General features: G+C 57.2%; 2 long non-coding RNA genes across 2 annotated transcripts; one reads left to right on the top strand and one right to left on the bottom strand.

Annotated features, from left to right (window-relative positions):
• Window positions 1–467: 467 nt before the first annotated feature.
• Window positions 468–1,971, bottom strand: LOC138923403 (uncharacterized). Its single transcript, XR_011436959.1, has 2 exons — window positions 1,839–1,971; window positions 468–1,263 (listed from the first exon to the last, which is right to left on the bottom strand). It is a non-coding gene; the product is annotated as an uncharacterized lncRNA (long non-coding RNA).
• LOC111772816 (uncharacterized) lies at window positions 518–23,789 on the top strand. Its single transcript, XR_011436958.1, has 3 exons — window positions 518–801; window positions 22,547–23,092; window positions 23,332–23,789. It is a non-coding gene; the product is annotated as an uncharacterized lncRNA (long non-coding RNA).
• Window positions 23,790–25,421: the final 1,632 nt, after the last annotated feature.

Genomic DNA, 25,421 nt, shown 5'->3' with positions numbered 1-25,421 from the left:
CCGCGGGCCGGTCGGGAGCGAGTGAGAGCAGCTGGCCCTGCGGGGACCAAAACCGCACAGGCTCCCCGAACAAGCGGCCCCGCTCATTCACTCACCCGTGCATTCGTGTATGCATGCACACACGCGCAGGCACTGATGCACATGCAAACCCGGTAAATTACGCAGACTCAGATGTGCAAACTCGCACCCAAGCGTGCCTTCCCACTCACGCATACACAGTGCTCAGGCTCACTCACACACAGTAGGTCCACAGGAGCGTAAATTCGCGCCTACCCTCACTCACGTGTACTCTAGCCACGCTCGGATCCGAGCCCACAAGTAACCCAGTTGACCCCCTCCCCCATACACACACTGAAAACCCGCCTATTTGGCCCCGGAGCCCCGGTGTCCCCACTTTCCGAGAGCAGGTTCTGATTTCTCGTAGATGGTAAAGGCCCTGGCAGGAAGTTTATACGGTTCAACGTAAACACGTTCTGGGGGGTTCTTTAATAATAATAATAGAGAATTCCGCGTGCGCGGGGGGAGTTGGCCTAATGCCCCTGTGGGCTCGGCCTGCCGCCGCCGCGGGGGCCTCTGACACTGCGCGCCCGGCCAGGTTCCGGAAAGCAGTCTGCGCGGGCGGAGAGCGCGGGCCTGGGTGGCCCTCGCGCGCCTGGCTGCCCGCAGCAGGGGCTTCCACGCACGCCTTCCCCCGCCAACCTCGCAGCGCTGGGGTTCGGGCTAGGACCGGGGAGGGGGGACAGTGGCGCCGAGCGCAGGACGGCGCTGGAGCCGGGCGCAACGCGGTGCGCAGGGACCCAGGTGAGTGCTGCTCGCGCGTAGACTGAGGGGCACCCGGCCGGCCTCTCGGGCCAGGGCCCAGGGTTGGGAGGAGGGAGCCGAGGGATGTTTTCGAGGGTCGTCGCGAGGAGCCAGGACGCCGTGTCCTGGCGCGAGCTGGGGCGAGAGGCTTGTGCCGGGCTCGGAGTGCGGCCCGCGGCGCTTTTCAAAGCCCACCGGCCTCTCGGGTTTCTCTGGCCTCCTCGTCCCCCGCTGACTCCTCTCCTCGCTCGGACGCCTGCAGCGTCGGTGGTAGACGCCTGGTCGCCTTCGGGGCGCCTGGCACGTCCTTGCGAGGAGCTGGGGGGCTCGCCTGCGTAGCCTGCCGGGCGGTCGCCGCCTTCCCCGGTGGAGCCGCGCTCTCAGATGACAGTCACCTTCTCCGCGCTGCGCTTCCGCCCGGCGCTCCGGGCCTCGGCTCCGCGCGCAGAGAGCCCGGCAGGCCTAGGGGAAAGAGCGAGTGTGGGACGTGACTGCCTTGTGTGTGGTTGTGTCTTCACGCAGGTAATTGCGCGCTGGCGGACCCACCTCCACTTTACACAGTCCGGCCAGCGTCCACGGACCAGACACCCCGAGCGCCGCGCACGGCCTCGAGCACATCTTCCCAGAGAACACCCCTCGCACAGCTCAGGCGCCCCCAACCCTCGCACGAGCGCACAGCCTGCCCACCGCGGAGAGCACACTTTCGGTTAAGGACACACACTCCTTCCCCGGGCGTTCGCCCACGCACAGCCAGCCGCACGCGCGCAGACAGTCGCACGCGCGGCCGCTCCACACGAGCGCACACGCACACACACTTTCTCACATTCTCTCCCTCCATCGCTATTTTTTTTTTTTTTTTTTTTTTTTTTTTTGCCAAACGGCAGCTGCAGGCTAGGAGGCCCCGGCGGCGCCGGGAGGGAAGTTCCCGCGAAGGGGTCGCTACCGCCAGCTGCTGGGAGCACATCTGGCCTTTAGAAGAGAGGCGAGCGGGGGAGGCAGCCCGGCTCCCGAGCTAAATTGGGGGCAGCATCGCTTACCCCCGCGGCTCCCAGAAAGTGACAGTCATGGCTCCCGTTCTCTCGCTCGCCCCCGCAACGGAGCCCTCCAAAGTGGGGGGCTCTGTAGAGCGTGAAGTTGGGGGCCCCTTTTCCCAGTGGCCGCCTTTCCTCTTAGGCCCTCCCCAGCTGGGAGGGAGCGGCCGGCAGGTTCCATCTGTGGCTACGCCCCAGGTCAGTTTTCTTCCCTCCTGCACATCATGTCTCTCACGCGCTCCCCTTGGGGGCTCCTGTGTGTTGTGGGGTGAGGGTGCTTCCACCTTCCTGGGGAGGAAGTGTGAAGTCGGGGCCCTACCTGGCCTCCACTTACCCCTCAGGCTCTGATACCAAACCAGACTCTGCAGGGGAGGGACAGCAGTCACCGGGTCCAGGGAGAGGGGGCCAGCCAGTGGCCGCGGAGCCTCAGGCATGTGGGAGATGGAGGCTCTCCCCAGCCCCTAATCCCCACCGAGGGGGGAGGTAGAGGTGGGGGCCTGAGAGAGAGGGAGAAGGAATGGGCTCCTGCTCTGTAATTTGGAGGGGACCCCCCTCAATTCTGGGAAAAACCACAGCCACAGCACAGAGGCTTTCCCACGGGCCCAGAGACTATGCTCTCAGCTTTTAAGATGCCCCGAGAGCTCTCCTGATCTTGCATTTTGGGGATGGGGAAACTGAGACCCAGTGAGGCCCTGGCCTGGGTCACCCAGGGCTGCCAGGTGAACCTCCCTCCACATTTCCTCTCTAACTCCAAGGACAGACCATCATTGCATTTACCGGATGCCTCATTACAGGCCAGGAGTGGAGAGAGTGGGGTTTGGAAAAGCTTCTGTCGCCCCACACACCCCAGGCTTCCCAAGTTCAAGGGCACAGAGAGACCCATCCGACAACTGACGGGGATAAAATAACAACCACCACAAACACGATAGTGATAATAGGACTTCTCACTTGCTGGCCACGCACCACGTACTGGTCATTGCCTTACAAACACCCCCTTGGATGTTCTTAACCTTTCTCTGGGCCGTGAATCCCTTTGATAAACTGTTGAAAATTACATCCTATCCCCCGCGAGGCTCACACCTGCGACGTCTGTGGAATAATTTTAAAGGCTTCTCCAAACACCTGGAGCCCACCCACGAGCCCATGACCTCCCATCTTTGGACCCAGGACCCTGGTTAAACGCCCCAGAGATGCTTGTTTAATCTTCACAGAAGCCCCTACCAGATCATCGTTACTGTCCCTTTACAGATGGGGCTCAGCAAGGTTACCCATGTCCTAGGTCACCCTGCAGAGCCAGGATACAAACCCAGGACTGACAGCAGGACCAGGGATGAAGCCTGGGGCCGCGGGGTGCACGCCAGCAGAGGCCAGGCAGAGAGACCCTCTCCCCCCAGACTCACGGTCACCGTGGAGGCTGACAGCCTCCACGGTGCAGAGATGTGGCATAAGCTCCTTGTGTCTTCGTTTCTTTTGGGGGGAAGGGGTTGTTCGTTGATTAATTTTTTTCCAGCTTTATTGAGATATAATTGACACATAACATTGTAGAAGTTCGAGGTGTACAATGTATTGGTTTGATACATTTATATGTTCAAAAGGATTTCCACCATTGAGTTAGCTGCCACCTCCATGCCGTCACATAGTTACCATCTCTTTTCTGTGGCGAGAACATTTAAGATCTACTCTCTTAGCAACATTCAATTATATGATACAGTGTTATTAGCTCTAATCACCATGCCAACCTTCACCTAAAAAAAATGGGACGAATAGTGGGATGTATTTCTTAGGGCTTCCGGAAGCCTTGGACAAGGCGGCAGGGAAAGGTGGACAGTCCAACAGAACCAGCAAAACCCGGGGCCCAGCTGGAGGGGCGAACGGAGCAAACGCGGAGAGGGAGGGGGCCAGCTTTTCGGTGTTCACTTAAAAATCCGTGAAGACCCCATCCCGTCCCACAGCAAATCTGCGCCTCCGCGCGGGCACCAGGAATCCCAAAACGGGGAGGGGGGTGTAAAAACAGACACGCCTGGATGTCTCCCACTCCCCAAGCCCAAGGTATTTTTACTGGCTAATTGCTTAACTGAAGCCGCCCCGGCAGAGAGCGCGCCGCCGTAACCCGAGCAGGGAACCAGATCCAGCTCGGATCGTGCCCGGGCCGGCCGCGCAGGCGGGGGCAGGGGCGGCCGCCGACCACCCACCGCGAGGGCAGCCGCCCTGCCCGCCGCCGCCGCCGCCCCTGCTCTGCATTAGCGCCGGCCTGCGCCTCCCTCGCCCCTGCTCCCTCCAACTCCTTCCAGGCGACGTCCAAAGGCGACACAAGGTAGGGCGGGCCGGGCCCTAGACCTGAGGTGGGCGTTGGGCAGTACAGAAAGCCGCCTGGCCTGGGGGCGTCGATAGGGAGAACCGAGGGGCCGATAGGGTGGGATATTTGTGGCTGAGGATGTGGCTTTGGGGACAGGGGACTGGGCGGAGAAATGTCAGGGTCAGGAAGAGACAGAGCGTGCTCCCTCCCCCGGATTATAAAATGATCTGTGCACAAAATAAGTAGGATATTTCTCTACACACTCGAGATGTGCACACATATCGTGCATGCCAGTATGCATGATATTGCCCAGAGGGGCAAGAACTGTGGACCGAGAGAGGCACTGAAGACTCAGGCGGGTGCACAGCATAAGGGCTGTGCGCCCAGAATAGCGTGAGGCATGCAAACAGAACACATTTCCTACGCTGAACGTTCTAAGACGTGGGTCCGGTGCAGTGACTGCGTGCATAGTGAGTGTTTTAAGATATGAACAATATAGCACATTGTGTATGCAGAATATTCGTGCACACTGTGAGGTGTTCCATACACAGGACATTCTAAACGTGTGGAGCATAGCAGGTCACACATAGGGTATAGTCTGGGGGTGTGTACAACATAATGTATTCCAGACCTAGAATATTGTCGGCTCTGCAGACCGTATGATATAGCATTACACAGACTGCTGTAGGGTGCGTGTGTGATAGAACGGGTTATATCGTACATGGTATGGGTTTACACGAACCTTGTAAAATACGCACAATTCCACGCCTGTGGCACAGAACAGCGTGGGTGATTGTAGGCGATGCGGTGTGCATCCTGGGGACCACATATGGCAAGGAGAGGGGTCTGCATGGTGGCACCCTGTCTCCCCAGGCGTCAGGCAGCGTGTGGACAGTAGAGCATGGCGACGGGAATGGAAGGCTGTCAGGAGGTTTGCATGCGATCTAACACAAAAATAAAGACGCGGTGGTCGCCCAGCTAACGGTTATCGAGGCCTGGCTGTGCCCTTCAGAGGCACCCTGAGGTCACTGCTAGCAGATGAAACCCCCACTGTAGCCCTGTGAGGCAGGGTCTGTTTTGATCTCAGGTCCTGAGGAAGCAGAATGACTCTCCCACTTTGTTTTTGTGGTGTCGGAGCAACTTTTCCTCGCTTTGTCGTGCTGGAGAGAGTGGGCGGTTCGTGGAATGGGATGGAGATGTGGGGACGGGGCATCTTCTGTATGGGTCTTGGAGAGGCTGTGAGCTGGGGACGAGGTGACCCTCTGTCTGCATTAGGCGCAGAGAAGATGCAGAGACAAGAGATGTGTATAGAATGGGCACCGGAAGGGGGCCCTGAATCCTGGGGGTCCCCAACGCCCGAGTGTGCCAGGGCCTTTGGGAAAGCTCCTGATTGGAGCTGCACACCCACACTTCGGGGCGCTGTCCCCCCGTGTGCCCATTGCTACCTAAGCAAACTTCAAACCAAGGTAGTCTCATTGTCCCCTCTTGTCAGTAGCAAGCCAGATTCTAGGGCCCCTGGAGACTCTGCATGAGGGTATCCCAAGGTGAGGGAGAGAGGGAGGCGGCACCCCTGGCCTTGCCCAGCCCTACCAGATGCCCTCAGCACCCCACCTGTGCAGACCACCAGGGCCAGGTTTGGGGAGCAGCTGGGGCAGGGGTTACCCTGCACCCAGGCCCTGGCAGTTAATCTCCCCTGTCAGCTGTACATTAGAGAGAGGTTCATATTTTGGTCAAGAAAAAAAAAAAAGCAGCTGGTGTGTGCGCTGCTGCAGCCTGAGCTTGCCGCCTCCACTTGGCCCTTTTACCCGAAAGCACGCATTTTCCATGACGTTCTTCAATGAAATATTTGACAACATTGCAGCCCAGGAATTTACAGCCCTCTTCCCTGCGAGATTTTTGGGAGTTTTCTGGCATTAGCAGTGCATACTGCTCTAAGAAACAGAGCGCTCTGGGGACATGAGCGTCCTGGGCTCCCAGACGGATGCCTGGCGCGGCTGCAGCTCCCCTTCCCACAGAGGCAGCCTCCAAACCATCCTGATATATTTTTATCCCCGCTGCCTGGACGGCCATGCTCAGAAAGATGGCGGGATGTTCCTGCCAGCACGGGGGTGTGTGAGGATGTGTGTGGGGGGAGCGTGTGTCCCTCAGATTTTGTTTCTGAGCAAAGGGTCCACACAGAAGGAGAGAGCGGGTGCTCAAGGTGCAACAGAGACATGGGGACTGTCACTCTCCCAGTGGCCATCTGTCCTTCTGAGGTGGGAGTGGGGGACAGTGTTGAGAGAGATGAAAAAGGAATGCGTTTCCAAAAAAAGAAAATCCCCACCAAACCCAAAGGAAAATATAAATTAAATTTCAAGGGCCAGGTATTCTGTTTCTCAGATTTGAGGGGGAGATCAAATAAGACACACATACAACCCCCTAGGGAAGAGGGAGTTAGAACAGAGTGAGACCCGGGGAAACAGGGCTGGGCGAGACAGGGAGGGGAGGGGGGTGTGCTCAGATTTGTGTCTTAATGAAAAGCAGCAATTTTCTCCCAGAAACCTGCCCGTGTGTCTTGAAATGCGCCCATCGGTCTCTGATAGCTGGCACCGCTCTGTCTCTTCCCGTTTAAAGGGTGTTAAAAATGAGGAAAACAAGTGTTATTTTTAGGGAGAAACCAAAATCCGCTCAGCCCTGGCCCAGCTCAGGATGGGGGAGAGAGGACGGGCTCTACCTGTTGGAGGGCGTGGCCCACAGCCAAGGGTTTGCTGAGAAAAGGGAGGTGACACCCTCTTCCCACGCCATCCCCAGGTCTGGCGTGGGTCCTTTTGTGCCAGCCGGGTTGTAACTTCGCTGCCCCAGGGCCCCTGGAAGGATTTCCACTTGGGCATGCATGGGCTTCCACGGCTTTGCTGGGCCTGCTTTTTGCACAGTTGACTAGAGAGCCAGCTCTTGTGTGTGCGTGACATGGGTGAGGGCGACACAGCTCCCGGGAAGTCAGCTGGCCGGGTTGGGTGCTGGGCAGCCTGCCCTGTGTACTGGAACAGAGACACACATGGCCAGGGGACACGGAGACCCCCCTCATCCCCCGCCCAGAGAGAGACCGCAGATACTGTGTCATCAGAACCCAGAGACAAGCAGGTCAGAGAGGCAGAGACTGAGGCCCCAAGAGACACACAGAGATTGTGAGCAAATCAGGGAGAGAGACAAGAACAGACCAGAGCAAAGCCAAGGTTGAGAGAGAGAGAGAGAGAGAGAGAGAGAGAGAGAGAGAGAGAGAACTCACATGGATGGATGGATTCCCATGGTCTGCTTCGGGCTGTGGGGGCAGCTAGAAAGCTAGGGGCCATGGCTGGGGTCAGACAGGAAGGCCCAGACTGCAGGGAGGAGTGTGTGTAGGCGGCAGGGGTGGGGAGAGACAGAGACAGAGACAGAGAGAGAGACAGCAGGGGACAGGGAGGGCGGAAGCAAGAGACAGAGAGAGGGGCCAGGGAGGGAGGAGGAGAGGGGGAGAAGGGGATGTCTGGGGCGCAGCCCCTGCTGGGCACACCCTGGACAGCCTCTCTGGGGCTCCAGGCCCTCGGGCAGGCAGTGGCCGCTCTGACCTCTCTGACCTTGGAGTTGCTCTGCATCCACTTTTCCTGGGGGGGCCAGGACCTCATCCTATTTAGCCCTGGGGTGGGGCTTTCCCAAGAGAGTCTGGCAGGGTCTCTGTAGGGGCCATTTGCAGAGTCCCAGGGGAGGTTTGTGAGTAAAGGCCGAGGAAGCCAAGGGCAAGGCAGACCAGGAGAGCCCTGGCAGATGATTTAAACTCTGGGTGCCTCAGTTTCCCTATCTTAAGGGGGGATAACGTCAGTACCCATGCACAGAGCTGGCCTGAGGAGCAGAGGACAAGTGCTGGAAGGGGTCTATGCAGGGTGGCGGTGGGGTGGGAGTGGACACCGTCAACGGAACCATGGCAGAACTGCTAAACAAACAAAACCGCATGGAGACTTGGCTCCATTGCTGCGTGGCCCAGGGCTGGTGGCCTTACCTCTCTGTGCCTCAGTTTCCTCCTCTGCAGAACAAGAACAGTGATAGTCCCTCCCTTCTGGGTAGTTGAGAAGGGTCAGTAAAGGAGTCATTGTTAGCCTGGTTGTTATTGGTTGGGGTGCTGGGGGGACTCCTCACCCCTTCTCCTGCAGTCCCCGAAGACCTGTGGGGCCCCAGCCTGGGGAGTGAACACAACAGGGGAATCAGCCCATGTAGACTTTGGACAAGTCGCTTGTCTGTGGGCTCCAGTGACACACGCCCCCCCCCCCAGCCCCCCGCCCCAGGCAGTATGGAAGGACAAGTAGCTTGAAATCCCCACACGGACTGAGAGAGCTGTGTGTCAGGTGGAGAGGCAGCTCCCGGGGCCATTTGATGACTAGGAACCAACTTCCTGACATGTGGAAGGATCCTGAAGCCTCAGGTGTGCTCGCCACTCACACATGGGCCAGGCTTGGTCCCTGGTCACCCTCTGCAGTCAACAGAGCCCCTACCTCCCCTCGTAGGGTGGCCTCCTGGAACAGGGCCTGGCCTGGCCGAAGACCTGGGTTAGAATCCCACTTCCCAGCCCTAGCTGCTGTGTGACCTCTGCACAGCTTCTTGACCTCTCTGAGCCCCCTTTCTCATTTGCACGACAGTCAAAGTAAAGGTGCCTCCGCCCAGGGCTGTTGGGAAGATGAAATGAGAGCAGCGTGGTCCTTAGAGGCTCACTGAGCCCGGCAGTGTCCCGGCCTGTGCTAAGGTGCTGCTGAGCCCACTTCACAGACTCGATAGCGAGGTACAGCGAGGGCTCCACGATTGTGCCGTCAGCTGTAAGACGCTTCCCTCCTTCCTCCCGACCCTGGGCTGCCATTGGCAAATCCAGGAAGAAGACGGAGACTGTCACCCCCCTAAACTCAGAGGCTCCACCTAACGAAGCCCCCAGCTTTCCACCACAGGTAATACCAAAATAACAGCCTCCAGCCCGTGTCCCGCCCTGTCCCCACCCGAGCCACCGGGCAGGGGGGGTGAAGCTGAGGGCTCCCGTGGAGGCCCCCCCAACACCCACCCCGCTTCCCAGCACCCTCCCCGACCGTCCAGTTTCTGAGAAAGGCCGGGGCAGTGGGCGGTGGGGGCCTGGCCTGGACCTGCACCCGGCTTGCATCCTGCTGGGGGGCTCGTAGCCCCTAGACTGCCCCCTCCCAGGGTGCTCAGGGGAAATGTTCACCTCCCTCTTTTGGTGGCACAGAATTGGGGCAAGAGGGCTTATGGCTATGCAGACACTGGAGCAGCCCCCACTTAGCGCCTTGGAGGCTGTGGGGTCCCTGAGCCCCCGGGGAGCCGACCTCCAGGGGGATTCCTTGGAGCAGGGGTCGGGCACCAGGTCTCCCTCTGGAGTGATTGCTGAACACCCCGCCAGCTGCTCTCCTCTGCCTAACGGTTGGAGCTCCTTGCGTGGAAAATGTGGCTTTGTCCCTTTTTACTATTATTATTTCTGCCTCTGGCTCAGTGTCACCTTCTTACCAGCCAGTGGCTTTCCATGCGGTAGAATTTAAAAATCAAACCAAGGTGAAAACTTAAAGCGGCCACTCAAACTTTCTAGTCCTTTTATTTTGAAACGTCTTTTCTCGATGCTTGAGATCAAATCCGTGAACGATTTGATCTCACGCTAGCTGGGGTTCGTTTTTAAAAGTAATTACCTTGGGGTGCCTGGTTTTCAGACGTGCATTTCATTTCTCTACCCGGGCACCAATTAATTTTTACCCTGGGTGTTTTTTCTTAATAATTACCAGCAAAAATTCTCCCTCTGACATGGGAAGATGTATAAGACCGCTATTTTAAAAAGCATAAACCTCCAAGTATTTTAAACATGTTGTTAGATTCCCAAGGTCAAAATTGATCCTTTTATCTCGCTTTTCCTCCCACCTCCCTTTTGGCTGTTAAAACTTGAGAGTGAGTTAGGTCCACGTGGCAGCTGCAGGCAAAGCTTCCCCCCACCCCCACCCCCCGGGGTCATTCCCACCTCCCCAAATTGGGCTAAGACCCATTTAATTCGCCATGAAAACTAACGCAATTAGGAATCAAATTCACTCTTTTTTTCAAAGACCAGCAATAAGCGTTCTAACAGCCTCCTCGCCACCGCCCCCGGGTTCTCCGCCGCCCAGCAGCATTTTCCGCAGGACTTCGCTTCGGGGCAGCCGCCCTTCGCCACCGCCCACCTGCCCCGGACTCCTCTCTCTCTCCCCCCTCTTCAGGCAGCCGACACTCACTCCGGTTTGCGAGTCTGACTCGAGCATTCTTTACGTTGCCTCCCAGAAAAGAATCGCCGACGGCTGGCGTTCGGCCGAGGCGGTGCCTGGGACTCGCCGGAAGCGCGCAACGGGTTTCTCCCGGCGCGGACCAGGCCCGGCGGGGCTCTGGGGGCGCCGTCCCCCGAGGTCGGGGCTGGCCCTGGCTGCGATGCGGCTCCGCGGGCCCCGAGGCCCCGGCGGCGGCGGGAGGGTCCCGGGCAGACCCGGCTGGTTACTGCCGCTCTCGTTGTGCGACGAAGCAATTATTTTCCCCGTGGTTTGGGCTAATGATGGGTTCTGCTAGCGTGAACGCGGTGTTTATTTTACCTCGACCATCCCGGGAAAGGGGGCGCGCGCCTGGGCACCGGGTGAGGGACGCTGGAGCTGCAAATGGGAAAACTCTCAGGCTGGGGAAGGGTCTCGGTGGGTGGGGGCAGTGGGCACCCCTTTCTCACTCGCTGGGCCCTGCCTCGGTGAGAGGTGACGGGGGGCTCAGCCTTCTCCAGCGCGCGTCTGAGCAGAGGCTGGGGGGCCTTGGGCAGCGGGGCGCACCTGGGACTCACGCTCGCGGAGGGGCGCCTTCTGGAGACCAAGTCTGCGCGCGTCTTCAGGCCCCGACGCCCCACTTTGACCGTGGTGGGACTGCCCAGCCTGGGATACCGCGGCCGCCCGGCGCAGGAAAGAAGACGGGCATATAGGAAGGTTCTGGGCGCTGGACTCCGGATGCAACCCGGGTTGCCGCTAGAGGGTGACGCCTGGATCGAAGTCTAAGGTCCCCGAAGCTTGGGTGCCTCCAACCGGGTTGGTTGGTTGGTTGGTTTTCCCTGCGAAGCCGGGAAATGCCTTTTGAGTGCAAGATTGTTTGGGACGTGTCTATACTGGTAATGGGAACTAGCGGATGCCCAAGATTATGCAGTCATGCAAAGGGCAAAATGCACATCAAAGGTCTACTGTTTGGACTATTCCAGCTACGTGGCTTGGGACCGGAACGTATGCGGGAAACTGGCTCTGTTTGCCACCTGCCCGTGCCTGCGTAGACGAGCCTGGAGCGGGGTCACTGGACCCGTCGGGCTGATTTCTCAATGCAGCTTCCAAAACTCTCCTAATTCTTAATTCGGGCGGGCGTGGGGGCCGCAGTGGGGCTGCAGACGGGGGTGGAAGAGGGCGAAGCCCAGACAGACCCAGGACTCCCGCCGACGCTGGTCAGCTCTGATTTGGGGCTGGAGGAGATCCGGCTGGGCCCGAGGAACCCGCGCATACGCACCCGCGCGGGGTGTGGGGGTTGCAAACTAGAGATCCGGACTGCGTGAACGCGGACGGGGGAGGCCCGCACACAAACGAGAGCCGCCAGATGGTCACCGAGTCCACCCCCTCGCCCCCATTATTGCTCCACCGAAAGCCCACCCGGACAAGCGTGAGCCTCCGAGGCCGGAGGTCCCACCGGCGTCTCCCCCCGCCCCCCAGCTCCTTCCTTCACCCCGCCAGGCGTCCCGCCGAACGGAGACCGCGCTCGTTCCAACTCAATTAACTCGCTGCCGAGGCCGCCGCCGGCGACGAGCTCCTCCTGCAATTAGGGCCGCGCCGGCGAGGGCGGGGGCGGGGCGCGCAGGTAAAGAGGAACCAATTTGCCCCGGGGCTTTATCAACAAGTGGCTTAACTAGGAATTTACGTTGACAACTCAGCACCTCCGTCGGGGCTCCGGCGGCGGCCAGCCGGGATGACAAGCTGAGCTGTGGGGGGCCGCCCCAGAGCCCGGAGGCCTGAGGCTTCAAAGCCGCCCCAAGGCGGCCTCGGCCTCGGCCTGGGCCCCGCGCGCCGCGTGGACCGCGTGGACCTGGGCGCCCGGGCGCGCCGTGAGGGCAGGGGCCTGGCCGGCGGGCGAGCGCGGGCCGGTGGGCGCTGGGCCGTGTTTCCCGGCGAAGTAGGTGGCCATGTATATTTTTGTTCAAGTGGTGTTTATGTTAATGAAAAAAGGATGGAATTACAAACAGCCCGCCGATCGCGCTGCAGCCGCCGGGGCCTCGCGGTGCTGCGTCCAGGCCCAATCAAAGGGGCGCGCGCGCTGGGCCCGCTCCGGACCTTTGGCGGGACCTCCCTCCCCCTTCCTCTAACTGAGTGGAATTGGCATCCCAACCCCCCACCCCGCAGTAGCACAGTCAGGTTTCTGGATAAGAAAAACCCGAATTTAAGTCCCGCAGCGCCTTTTTTTTAAAGCGCACCCAGATAACTGGGGCGGGTCACTCGGGTGGGGGTTCAGTCTCCCTCCTCCCTCTCACGGCCGCCTTTCCCTCTTCTTTTCTTTATTTTAAAATAATATAATTAGCTCTGGCTTTGACATTCGCTTTCCGGCCTGGATGACTTTTTTTCTGGGGAAAAGCAGTTGTGTTTCCATAGGCCGCTCCAAGGCCCCCATCCCAAGAGGAAATGTTCTCTCTTTCTCAGCACCCACCGCTCTCTTTTCCTCCCTTGGTTGGAAAGGACCGCGGCGGCGCCTGGCGGCTTGTGACTCCTTGTCTTTAGTTAAATGAGAACCCAGAGTAAAAACAGGCGGGACCCAGCTGGAAGGAGAGCGCGCCCGCAGCCGGTGGAGAGATTCCGACGGCGCGGGAGGCCTGCCGTGGCCGGCGGGACGGGTGTCGCCTGGGCCAGGGGAGCGGGGCTGATGCGGGACCGCGCCCCGCGCGGATGCGCAGCGCCCTTCCTCTTGCAAACGCATCCCCGGCCCCTTTCCCAACACTATGCGGCTGCGTCTCCACGGGCAAAGTGAAACAGACACCGGCGAGTGGCTAGCCCGGTGGAAAATTCAGGGCCTTGTCTAATCTTTTCCTAGAGGACCTCGTTCTGGGGAGATTTGGCTTTTCCCGGTACATTTCCACAGCTCTTCACCACACTCTGCTTGTGTAGACGCTGCTGGCCGCCCTTTCCAATCAGCTCCGCTTCGGACTTGTCACATAGGGTGCCCGGCCACTGCAGATGGAAGGCGGCGGCCTAGAGAACACCCTGGCCTGGGGCTTCCAACCTGGAGAGTGGGCTCTGCCAGCAGCCTTGGGGCCACATCCCCCAGTTTGAATCTCTGCTTCCCCCATCACTACAAAGCAGACGCATTACTCAAAAAGGCTTGGAAGGCCAGGCTCGTTCTGACTCAGCAATCTGCCTGGATCCCAGCAGTAAAGAAGTGGAGAGAACCAAAGGAAAAAAATTCTCTCAGGGAAGAGGGAATTAGGAGGATAATTACTCAGCTGAATTAGAATTCTGCGTGTAGACTTTCTCCCATCTGGGGGAGAATTGTTCTTAGGGCGATTCATTCTAACCCCTAGATTTAGGTGGAGTGTGTGCACGTGTGAGGGTGAGTTACACGGAGAGAGGACCTCTGTTTGAGGACGGTGGCTCCTCTCTCCTCTGCCACCTCAGGGTTCCCTGCCAACTCCTGGAAACTGACGTGGGACCCCTTTGATGGGGTTGGGAGGGTGGATCTGTGTGCCTCCTGCATCTTAGGTGATGGAGTCCATCACCCTGCTGTGTGTGCGTGTGGGGAGCATTCTTAACTTGAAATCAAAGCATCTGGAGGTGGGAGGTGCAAAACCAGTTGTGTGGGTGCATTTGGGGGAATAGCAGCACCATAGCTTTCACTGGTCTCTCAAAATCCCTAACAACTGCCCCCCCCCCAAGTAAGAACCACCAAGATCCGACAAATTGGGCCTAAGTCAGTTATTGGCACCCCTTTCTTTCGAAGAGTTGCCATTTGTCAAACTCGTGCACTCCGCTGACACTCCCTTGACGGGTTTTGTAGCCTTGACATTGAGCAGAAGAGGGAAAAATCCAGGAGGGGAGCCGGGTGCCGTACAGCACCCTCCGCTGCTGCAGGCCGGAATCCGCCCCCTCTCCTCTGGGCACGGGGTCACAGGCTCCTGGCCGGCCACGTTTTTCATGCAGAAGCGCTGGGGTCGCAGGCCCAGCGGTGAGAGACCCCGGCGCAGTTGCTCTCAGAGCTTCTGCTGGGCTCCACGTCGCCAATTTGTCTGCCAGCACGTGTTTTATTCGCTCAATAGCCTTCAGCAGGTGCCGGGTCGTCAGCATACCCGGCTCCCCTTGCGTTCTGGCCAGCCACCTCAAGCTGGCATTTAGTCTGTCACGATTGGTGGCCGATGTGCATTCCCAGCCGTGTGCCCAGCTGACCTTGTGTTCTGCCCGTGGGGGTGGGAGTGGCTTTGCTCTGAGGGACTTTGGAAAGCAGGGGGGCAGGTGAAAAGAGGGAGCGGGTCCCGTGAGGGCTGCTCTCCAGGGTTAAGCTGTCTCCCTTGTCCACCCACACAGAAGGGTTCCAGAGGCAGCCCCGGCCAAGGGCCAAATCAGCCACACTTGGCTGCTGAGCCTTCACCGCCCTGGCGGCCTGGCCCGGGCTCGGGGGAGCCGCTTTCCCCACCCGCACCACCACCACTTTCTCCGGGGCTGGTGGATTTCAGAGCCGAGCCTTGAACTCGCCTTCAGGCTGGCAGGGGGCCCCTTCTGCGCGTCCCAACCATTTATTCCATCCTGCAATTAAACCCGAGGTCAAATATCTCCTTAACGACGCTATCAGGCCGGCGGCTCATTATGGCGTATATTTAGCCGTAAACTACGGGTTGTAGTGAGGAGGAGATGAAAATTATTGTGTTCTGGGAATGAATCCTTTTAGCAGAAACCAGAGCTGTTATTTACCAGGGAGAACTAAGTACAGGCTCGGCTTCCAGGCGACCCCAGGCAGGACGGAGCTGAGCTTCCAGGCCCTTTCCGGCTTCGCCTGCGCCCCCGCCCCACGCCTGGCACCGGGTGCGGCCTCCGTGCTGCTTCCCGAGGGCCAGAAGGCGCCGCCTCCGTGCGCACTGGTCTGCGGCCGCTGAGGAGCAACATCACTAAGTGGCAAAGAGATCGTTTACATCCACCGCGTCTGGTCTTGGCTCCCAAATTCCGAGTTCCCGCGGCACCGTTGCTTGGTTTGCAAGGAGAAAGCCATTGGTAGTGTTGTAAGAATGTGGCACAGCAGCCATGCGAGGAATGGTCTGGAGCTTGGTATGGTCAACACATGTGACTTCTAGAGTGGGTCTACTTCCACTGTGCAGCCTTGAATGAGTTACCCAGCCTTGCTGAACCTCAGTAGCTTAATTTATAAATGGAGAGAGAAGTCATATCTCCCCCCCCCCCCCCAACTCCGGGAGGCTCAGAGAATCAAATCACATATTAATGTGAAGGCTGGAGCCTAGCTCCTGACTCAGGCTGGAAGATCAGTAAATGGTGGCCAAAAGAAAAACCAGGAGGATGCTGGTAAAAAGCAACTTTACAGGCTGATGGAATGAATGAATGAATGAAACCACTTATGTCAGAAGGTGTGGGAGGTTTGAGTCCAGGGTTGGACAGACCCAAGTTTGGATGGGGCCTGGGCCCTCACCAGCTGTGCCCACCAGTTTGGGTAACTTACTTGCCCTGTCTGGACCCCATCGTCCTCATCTTTGAAGACTACCAGACCCACAGTTGCCAGGAGTAGCTGAGATCCACTGCATGGTCTCCAGTGAGGAGCTCCCCGTGAAAGAAGATGCCCAAATGTTATCTCACTCCCTGCCTCCCCCCCCCCCCGCCCAACATCCTGGATGTCATGGTGGCCCTGGTTGGCACCAGAGGCTTCCAGAAACACTGGTGACACTCGGCTTGGTCCTGGCAATGCTAGGGGGATGGGTATTTGTGTGGGTCCAAACCACCCCAAATTTAGCCTCTCAGGAAGTGACCGGGTGACCCACAAGCTACAAATATTTGGACAAATGAGACGAGGGAGTCCCCAGTCTAAATGTTTGCCCAAGACCTCCAAGGGAGTAGATTAATCATGAGGCTAATGGGCCCCTCTCCCAGGCAGGGCAGGTGTGTCCTAGAGGAAAGGCGCTGTGGCCCCCAACTCCTGCTGGCCAAGGCCCAACTTCCCTGGCTTCCAGGCTGGGCGGGACACCAATGCCTCCATCCCCTCCCTGTGGACGTCCTGCCCGGAGATTCTGGGAGCTCCTGCCAGATAGATGTGGGTTGTGTTGGGGCAAGTGCAGACCTCCTTGACCCCCCCTTTAAATACACACACACAGACACAGACACACACACATACACACACACACATACACACACACACCAACCAGATCCCCAACACTGCCTTCTTAGGGCAGCCTCCCACTGTCCTGGGGCGCTGTCCTTTCGGTTCACCTGTTTCCTTTCTTGCCCACTGCCCATCTGGAAACAGACAGCAGGGAGTCCCGGGGCCCTCTGAACTTGAGTCCTGCGAAGGGAGGGGTGCCAACGCTCTTTCTTCATCTTTACGCGTCGTGGCCATTTCTGGAGGTGTTTGCAGTTCCAAGGGGAGAGTGCTGGACTGTGTGCTGATGCTGTGCTGTCACTCACAGCTGCGTGACCTTGGCCGGGTCCCGCCCGTCTCCAAGCCTCTGCTGCTGCTTCTGGGAAATGGGGATTGCGTGTTGGCTCTCTAGAGGCTAGGCCGTCTACCTCTCATGTTCGGTGGTGTGACCCTGCTCCTTAGTTTGATTGGCTTGCCTCTTGTGGGGGCATCATCCCCGTCCCCAGCCCCATCACCTTCACGAAGCATGATCCAGGTACTTCACAGGTGTTCAAGCCCAAGGTCACTCTGGACCCAGGCTTCTTTGAAGGCTCAGGGACTCAGGGGGGTGGGGGACACAGGGAGAAACTCAACAGATTTAATCATGCAGAATTCCTATGACATGATGTTGCAAGATGTATTTTTTGTTGATTCATAGAAATATATATGTGGTTTGTTATTTTAAGACAATGTGCGTTAAGGGCTTGAGTTTCTTTGGGCTGCACATTGTGTTACCCAGGAGCTCCAAGAACAAAACCCAGAAAGAATGGTTGGGCAGGAAAGGCATAAACGTGTTGCTGGGTGATCCCACTCGTGTTCATTAGCCTCAGGTGGGTCCAAAAGCGCTGACTTCGACAAACTGTGGACTGAATCAGAAGCTGGGATCCATATGCAGGGCTGGCTTCCTTGCCGCTGTTCAGGTTGTTTTGTTGCTGGGAGGGTCTCCATCCGAGATGACAAATTCATTCAGTCTGACATGCTCTTGGAAGCACACTGCCTGTTACTCACGGCGGGAGAATCTGCTGCCCAAAACTTTTATTTCATTAGAAGCGTGTTTACTGTCGGGAGAGCTGGCTGCCCCGACGAGGAGCCCGAAGTACAATACTCCAATTGTGTCGTCCGGGGCCTCGAAATTGCAGTTCTTGCACAAACTAAGTCCTTTTTGTGAAAAAAGAGTTTTTCTCTGCTTTCTCCCCCTGTGGACATGAGCCTGAATGCCTTCCTTGTGGCCGGCTTGCTCAAGCAATGGAGGAAATCGCAGAAGATCCAGAAGGATGGGGTGTACTCAGACAGCTTTTTTCCCTTTTGGGATCAGATTTGAGTCTGTTCTCTCGGTTTAACACAGATTTTTGACAGCTGCCCTGTGGGGAGACTGACGCTGAGTACAATTGGCGTCTGGCCTCAGGAACCCTCACCCCAGTTTGTAAAACAGGATGAAGATGCTGAGACCACAGTGTTTGCAGAGCCTCTCTGCGTGGCAGCACCCAGCTGAGTGTTCTGTTAGCTCGTTTACTCTCCAAGCAACATTCCAAGGGTGACTTGGAGATTACCATCCCTGTTCTGTGGATGAGGTCATGGAGGCCTGGAGACCTGTCGTGACTTGTCTGCAGTCACACATTTCTGAGTGGAAGAGCCAGGGGCTGGTGTGGCACCGGGCTCCAGAGCCTCCCTCTGTGCTTAGGGGACCTGGGGATCCACTCATCAGCGCCACTGACACTGCATATCAGACTCAGGAGGAGGAATTCTGCCCGTGCAAGATGAAGGCGCTGCAGGGGATAGTGCGGAGGCTGGCGCCTGGCGAGGGTGGATGTTAAAATGAATTGCCCAATTTCCATATTGAGTTTATAGTTTCCTGAAAAATGGCTGACTGTAGACCACCCGAGAATCACTCCTGATGCTCTAAAAATTGCATTCTAAGGAATAAATGCATGGGGGGAGGGTGTTTTTATTCGTGTTTTAGTGTTTGTGCGACATCTGGAGCATCTGTGCTCGTGAAGGGCTCTTTTCCAAGCAGGATTTGCAAAGAGAATTTGTGACCCGAATTTGAAGCTAACTTTGGGATGAAAAGGTTTACTTGGACCGGCAATTGCATCACCATCAAAAACAGCTCCGTCCTCGTCTTTTAAAGATACTACGTGAAATACGTACAGATGGGGCTTGCCTCAAAATAACCCAGGGGCAAGGGGACCTGGGAAGGGATGGAGACAAGACAAGATTGCACATGAGTTGATACGTTGTTGAAGCCGACAAAAGGCAGATGGGGCTGCTTATGGTGTTTTCCTTACTTTTGTGTACTTGATTTTTTTCCATGGTCAATTTTTTTTTTTAATTAAAATCACCTTTCTTGAGCTCATAGGAACCAACATGGCCAGGTAGGTAGTGGGCCAGGGAGCTGTGCAGAGTTCACTGGTTATAAGGATGAATTAAACCCATGCACACATGCACGTACACAACACACACACACATACACACACTCACACATCCAGAAGAATAGAAAGGATTCCTAGACATTTAAAGCTGGAAGGAAACTTGATGTGGTTTTGTTTCCTTCTCTCATTTTGCAGTGAGAAATATGAAGACCAGAAAGGGTAAGCGGCTGATCCAGTTTGCACAGCAGTGGTAGTGGTAGTGTCAGGACTAGACTGCGTAACAACATAGACTTCTGGTCCTTTTTTTTTTTTTAACTGTGTCATGGAGCAGAAGAAAATAATTGAGTATTTGCTGTTCTATAAAATCACTGAAGCAGGCAGTCGACCAAATCTTATGCTCAGGGGGCTGGCTCGGTGGCACAGTGGTTAAGTGGGCACGTTCCACTTCTCGGCGGCCCAGGGTTCGCTGGTTCGGATCCCGGGTGCGGACATGGCACCGCTTGGCAAAATGCCATGCTGTGGTAGGCGTCCCACATATAAAGTAGAGGAAGATGGGCATGGATATTAGCTCAGCGCCAGTCTTCCTCAGCAAAAAGAGGAGGATTGGCAGTAGATGTTAGCTCAGGGCTAATCTTCCTCAAGAAAAAAAATCTTATGCTCAACACCTGGATAAAAAGGTGAACAAAGCAACGAGCCACCTGGACACCAACTATCAGGATGCTGCACTGTCTCGTGGCTGGAGCTTCTAGGTGGCGGGCTGTGTCTTCCGTTTTCTTAGGATGTTTTGGGATCTGCTGAAATATCTGTAAATGCAGTGGCTGGACGTTGCTCCCTCACACTCTCCTCATCTCTTCAGCCATCCCAGTCGTGGCAGGTGATATGCACTCCAAGTATTTACATAGACTGGGTCTTAAAACTGGGGGTTAGGGGATTCCAAAACCATCGACAGGCTGGAGGAGTGTGTTCTCACTGGGCCTCCAGAACTGACTCTGGAGCAAAACAGAATTGACCTGCCAAGAGAGCCACATGTTTCTCTCACACACAAAGCAGGAAGTCGCCCCTGGATCTACTCAATTAAGGAACAGAGCTGTGCCTGCGGTCCAGGATCAGGAAGTCCCCACCCCACTGGCCTCTTGACCCCCGGAGACAGGTGACTGGAGGCTGGAGCACCGCCCCAGAAAGCACCGAGTCTCCAGGCCTGCACGCGCCCACAGAGCCCAGCCCCCCGCCCCGATGCCAGGGTGCCTCCCTTCTGCCTCCTGGTCTTGTGCGAAGGCATCTCGCTGGCTGAATCTCATTCACGTCCAGCACTTTGGCTGCAAGGGGGTCTGGGAAATGTAGTTCTTTACTTTGCAGACCAGGAAGTCACGTGAGAACGGAGGAGTGCATGCTGACAGCCAATCAGATGCAGCACCACGGCAGCACAGTCCCTCCCTGTGCCCAGAGAGGGCTCTGTTCATGGCACGGGCGGAGCACTCGACCAGCTGCCTGTGATTGGCTGGAGGTGTGGGCCTCCGTCTCCCTGCACCTCGGCCATCGTCTGTCCCCAGCATCCAGCACAGTGCCAAGCACATACATGAAAAGGACGCTTTAGTTCTGTATTTGTGTCATCAGTCCATCTAGTATCCACCCATCTATTCATTCAGTAAATATTTACTAAGCACCAGGCGTTGCCCTGGTGGTTAATAAGGAGCTTCCATTCTGGTTGGGAGAGGCAGACGATTAACAACAAGAAAGGACAAATCAACAGGAAAGCTAATTTCCAAGAGACTGAAGTGTGATGAAGCAAACAAAACCAGGCAGTGGGAAAAGAGGGGTGGGAAAGAAGGGCACATCTGAGGTGGTGCCATTTAAGCTACGGCCTGGAGGACAAGGAGTGGGACAGGCAATAATCAGGAAGAAGAGCGTTCTACCAAGAAACAGCACGTGCAAAGGCCCTGGGGTGCAAGCAGTGTGCTGTCTTCCAGGATCCAAGAGGAGGCCAGTCTGGCTGGGGTGCGGGGAGTAGAAAGCAGAGGAGGCAGAGAGGGCTGGGAAAGGTGGGCAGGGCTAGGGTGACCCTGCTGGTCTGGAGGGCCAGGAAAAGTGTGTGGATTTCTTCTAAATGTGATGGCCAACCGTTGGTGGTTTTTGACAAGGAGAGTGAGTTGGTGTCTTGGTGGTTTTAAAAATGTGTCTGCAATTCTTTGATACCCCTTCTCTCAGAGGGAGTCCAAGGTCAGTATGACCCTCACTTGAACCTGGGCAGACCTTTGAGACTGCAAATAGCATGTGGCAGAAGTTACATCGTGTGACTTCCAAGGCCAGGAGAGGAAAGGAGGTGGCTGCTGTCTCAGGACACATGCCTTTGGAGCTCAGATGGCCTTGTAGGGAGTCAGGGTACTCAGAAGGCCCGGTGCTGGAGAGACCATGTGCAGAGGCCACATGAAGATAAGAGAGATGCCCAGAGCCCCTGCCACCCCGGCCCCCACCCCACCCTTCCAGTCTCCCGAGCTCAGGTGGGAAGTGAGAGTGAAGAAGACAACCCACGCCCAGCCCCCTGCGACTGCGCCCACAGGAGAGCCCTCCAGCCAGAGCCACTCAGCCCAGCCCTCTCGAATTCCTGACCTACAGAAACTGGGTGAAATAGTAAAGCCACTCCATTTTGGCATGATTTGTTATGCAGCAGTAGATAACCAGAAAAAAATTCTATTTACACTTTGAAAACGAACTCTTTATTGAAATAGAACATGTACACAGAGACGTCCACAAATTAGCTCGATGGGTTTTCTCAAAGGCAACGCACACTCTAAGTGGCGAGCAGACGCAGACACATCATCCGCCTCCCCCGGCAGCCCCTCGTGCCCGGCTGCCATCACCACCACCCTGCAACGGACCGAGTGTCTGTGTCACCCCAAAGTCCGTATGTTATAATCCTAGTCCCCAGTGTGAAGGTATTTGGAAGTTGGGCCTTGGAGGGGGAACTAGGTGACAAGGGGGGAGCCCTCCTGAATGGGGTTCATGCCCTCACAGAAGAGACCCCGCAGAGCTCCCCGGCCCTTCCGCGGCCGGGTGAGGACACAGCAAGAAGGCACCGTTGATGGACGAGGAAGTGGGCTCTCCCCAGACACCGAGTCTGTTGGCGCCTTGATCTGGGACCTCGCAGTCTCCAGAACTGTGAGAAATAAGTGCTGGGTGTCTAAGCCGCCCAGTCGACGGTATTTTTGCTCTAGCAGCCCGAGCTGACTCCGACGCACCCAAAGGGGAGCGCTCTCCACGCAGGCGCAGTGGAGTCCTGCCTCCTCGTGCGCGTGGTGTAAATGCCATGATTCAGAATGCGCGCTGTGACCTGGCATCCCTCCCTCTGTGGCATCGTGTGCGATTTGTCCGGGTCATTGCATGGAGTCGTGGTTTATTCGTCTCCACCACTGTCTGGCATCCCAGCGCACACAGGATGCAGGCTGTTGGTCGTCCTGCTATCGAGGGACTTGCCCTCAGTCCCAGTTTGAGACTATCATCAATCGTGGTGTTACAAATTTTGTAGCGCTTGACTTTTGGCAGACACAGATCTGTATTTCTGTTCGCTATTGTTGCCATGTCTCTTGACGTGTAAGAGACCACCGTAAAATGTAGTGGCTTACGACAATGACCATCTTCTTCTTCCTCAGGTTTCCGTGGCTGGCCTGGGCTCCGCCGGGCGGTTCTTCTGCTCTGTGTGATGCTCCATAGCATGAGCTGGGCTGGACGTCCAGGCCGCTGGGTCTCCTGGTTGCTGGTTGGTGCTGGCCGTTGCGGGGAGCTCAGCCGGGACTTCTCACCGGAGCACGTGAGTTCTCCCTGTGGCCTCGCCACGTGGCTCCAGCTTCTAATAACAGGGTGCCTGGATCCCCAGAAGACGATGTGGAAGCTTCCAGCCTTCTTAAGACCTGGGTTCAGATGTCCCAGACCACCATTCTATTGGCCAGAGCAGTAGAGGCCCAGCCTGGACTCGAGGGGAGGGCTCCATCTCTGGACAGGAGCCCGCCTTGCACCTCAGGCCGGGTGGCATTGTTGGGGAGCATCTTTGGAGCTTAGGAGCGAACCGTGGGGCTGATTGCCACTCGAGGAGGACCACTCTGGCTGCCGTGCAGAGAGGAGTGTGTGCTCAGAGTCCCCTGGGACTGAAGAATCACCTCCATGCCCTCCTCATCTTCACCTCGACTTCTGCATTAAAGGTCAGCCCTCCCAGGGCCCCTGGGGGTGAGCACTGACTGAGGGAGAATCCCAACCTCCCTTGGCCTCATCCCAACTGACAGACCCTGCTGCTCCCTCTGGCTTGGGTTCCCAAGGGCACACCCTCCTCCACAACCCAGACAGTGGCAGCGTGTGGACTCCATAGAAATGGAGAAAGGGTTTTTCATCCAGCTTAGCCAGAGATGGGCAAAGAAATTGGTTTTAAAATTGATGGAGACAGATACACAGAGAGGAGGACACCATGTGAAGACACGGAGACCTGGGGAGAGGCCACGTGACGGCAGAGGCAGTGACTGGAGGGAGTAGAATGCCGAGGACGGCGGCCACACCAGGAGCTGGGAGAGGAGCTTGAAATCGATCCTCCACCAGAGGCCCCGGAAAGAACCGACCCTGCCGACCGCTCGATTCCAGGCTTCTGACCCCGCAACCGCGAGAGACTCAATTTCTGCTGTTTTAAGCTCCCCAGTGAGCGGTACACGGGTGTGGCAGCCCCAGGACCGCGTACAGGTTTAGAGATCTCATTTTTCGTGCATATGTATGTATTTGTTCAATAAAAGAGATGGCATTATAAATCAGTGGCAGTGAATAAAATTCGTTAAATTGTGTTGGTTAAAAAAAAAAGACCGAATGTTGTCTATATAATTGATGTGCTCATAGAGATAAAAATCCAAGCCTTCATAGAGTTCCTCGTGTTTCAATTATTTCATTCCTTTAAACAACAATGTGGCTAAAACCAAGAGAAAACATTTTTTTATGAAACAAACAGAAAGGGTTCAGTGACTTCAGTGGGTTAACCATCCCACCGGCGTGGCAGTGGGGTGGGGGCTCCAGACAGCGCGTGTGTGGCGGCGTCTGTGGACCTTGGGGCTCTGCCCATCTCCAGGGGGAGGGGGCCTTTCCCAGAAGTGCTCACCAGCGCGCTCGGTCCCGGACGGCCGCAGGGCCAGCTGCTCCGGGACTGGGTCGGGGTTTGCCCCTCCGAGCCGGGCTGCAGGCGGGAGCCGCCTCGCTCCGGGACAGGCCCCCACTCCTGTGACCTCCTCCATCCCAGGGCCTCCAGTGGCGCTGGCCTCCTGTGCTCAGCACCCATGTCTTTGGAAACAAAGTGATGGGAATCCTGTTCTCGACCCTCGCTGGGCAACCGTTCATTTAGTCCCCTCGGCAATTCTAGGAGGCCAGACTATTCTCACCATCATCCCCAGTCTACAGGGGGGAAACTGAGGCACAGAGAGGTCCAGTCACTTTCCCCACTGCACCCACTGTCCAGCTCTCCACTTGTGGCCTCTTGGAGGCTGGGGAAGGATGGGAAGGGGTAAGGAGGGGCGAGGGGGTCTTGGAGACACAGCAGCCCACGTGGACTCTTCCTCAGGCCCCGCCCCGCCTCACCTGCGTGGAGCGGCCGCCCCACCGCCAAGGCCCCTGCCACACCGTCACGGACGCCCCCTCATTTCATTTTCCTCCCTCGCTCGTCGCCATCCGCAGTTGTGCTGTTTGCCTGGTGTCTAAAGCGCCCTCTCGAAGGCCGTGTCCTGAGGGTGGGGAGCGTTCTGTCCTGTTCTCAGAGGTCACCTCCTGCCACCTGGACGGAGTGGGCTCCGACGTGCCGGTTCCTGCAGCCTGGTGCAAGGAACGCCCCAGCCACGGGCGCTGTTGGGGGCACAGGAGCAAATCGGGTCTGACCTCAGGATCCGCAGAGAACATGTGCACAGACGTTGCTCCCCGAGCCGCTCTGTCTGCACGGGGCCCGCCGAGGGCTCGGCTCTCAGCCCTCAGTGGGAAGACCGCGGCCGCCCCGTCCAACACGAGGAGGTTGGGGTGGGGAGAAGCCGAGTCACACGGTAGGAGGTGAACTGGCCACTGGCCCCCAGCTCCCGGAGCCCCCCAGCCACATGGCCAGGGCACCAGCCTCCCGCCTGCAGTCTAGCCTGGGGAGCGGGTTTTAGGAACATTCCCAGGACAGTTCCCCTTGTTGTCCGGAGTCAAGAATGCTGTGACAGGATGCTGAAGCCGCATCTCCTTGTCTTGAGGTTCTGATAGAGGCCCCAGAAACCAGGCGGTGGGTGTCAGGTGGCCCCACAAAGCGAGGCCACCCCAGCAGAGCGCCCGCCAAGCAGGACTGATGAAGCCAAGACAGAGGGACTGTACCACTTGGGTCAGAAAGTTTGGGAGCCGGTAGACACCTGCGAGCTCACCCGGGAGCGGGTCACGTGGTCCCAGACAGAGTTCAGGGGGGTGAGAGGGCAGGGGGCATGTTTGCTTCCGCCTGCTCTCTGTCGAGTCCTGTTCGGTTCATGAAACGGATTTGCAACA

The sequence above is a fragment of the Equus caballus genome, chromosome 3 (genome assembly GCF_041296265.1).
Source record: "Equus caballus isolate H_3958 breed thoroughbred chromosome 3, TB-T2T, whole genome shotgun sequence".
NCBI classification, from domain to species: domain Eukaryota; kingdom Metazoa; phylum Chordata; class Mammalia; order Perissodactyla; family Equidae; genus Equus; species Equus caballus.
The sequence above is the reverse complement of the archived record's forward strand: the minus strand, read 5'-3'. Positions and strand labels throughout refer to the sequence as shown.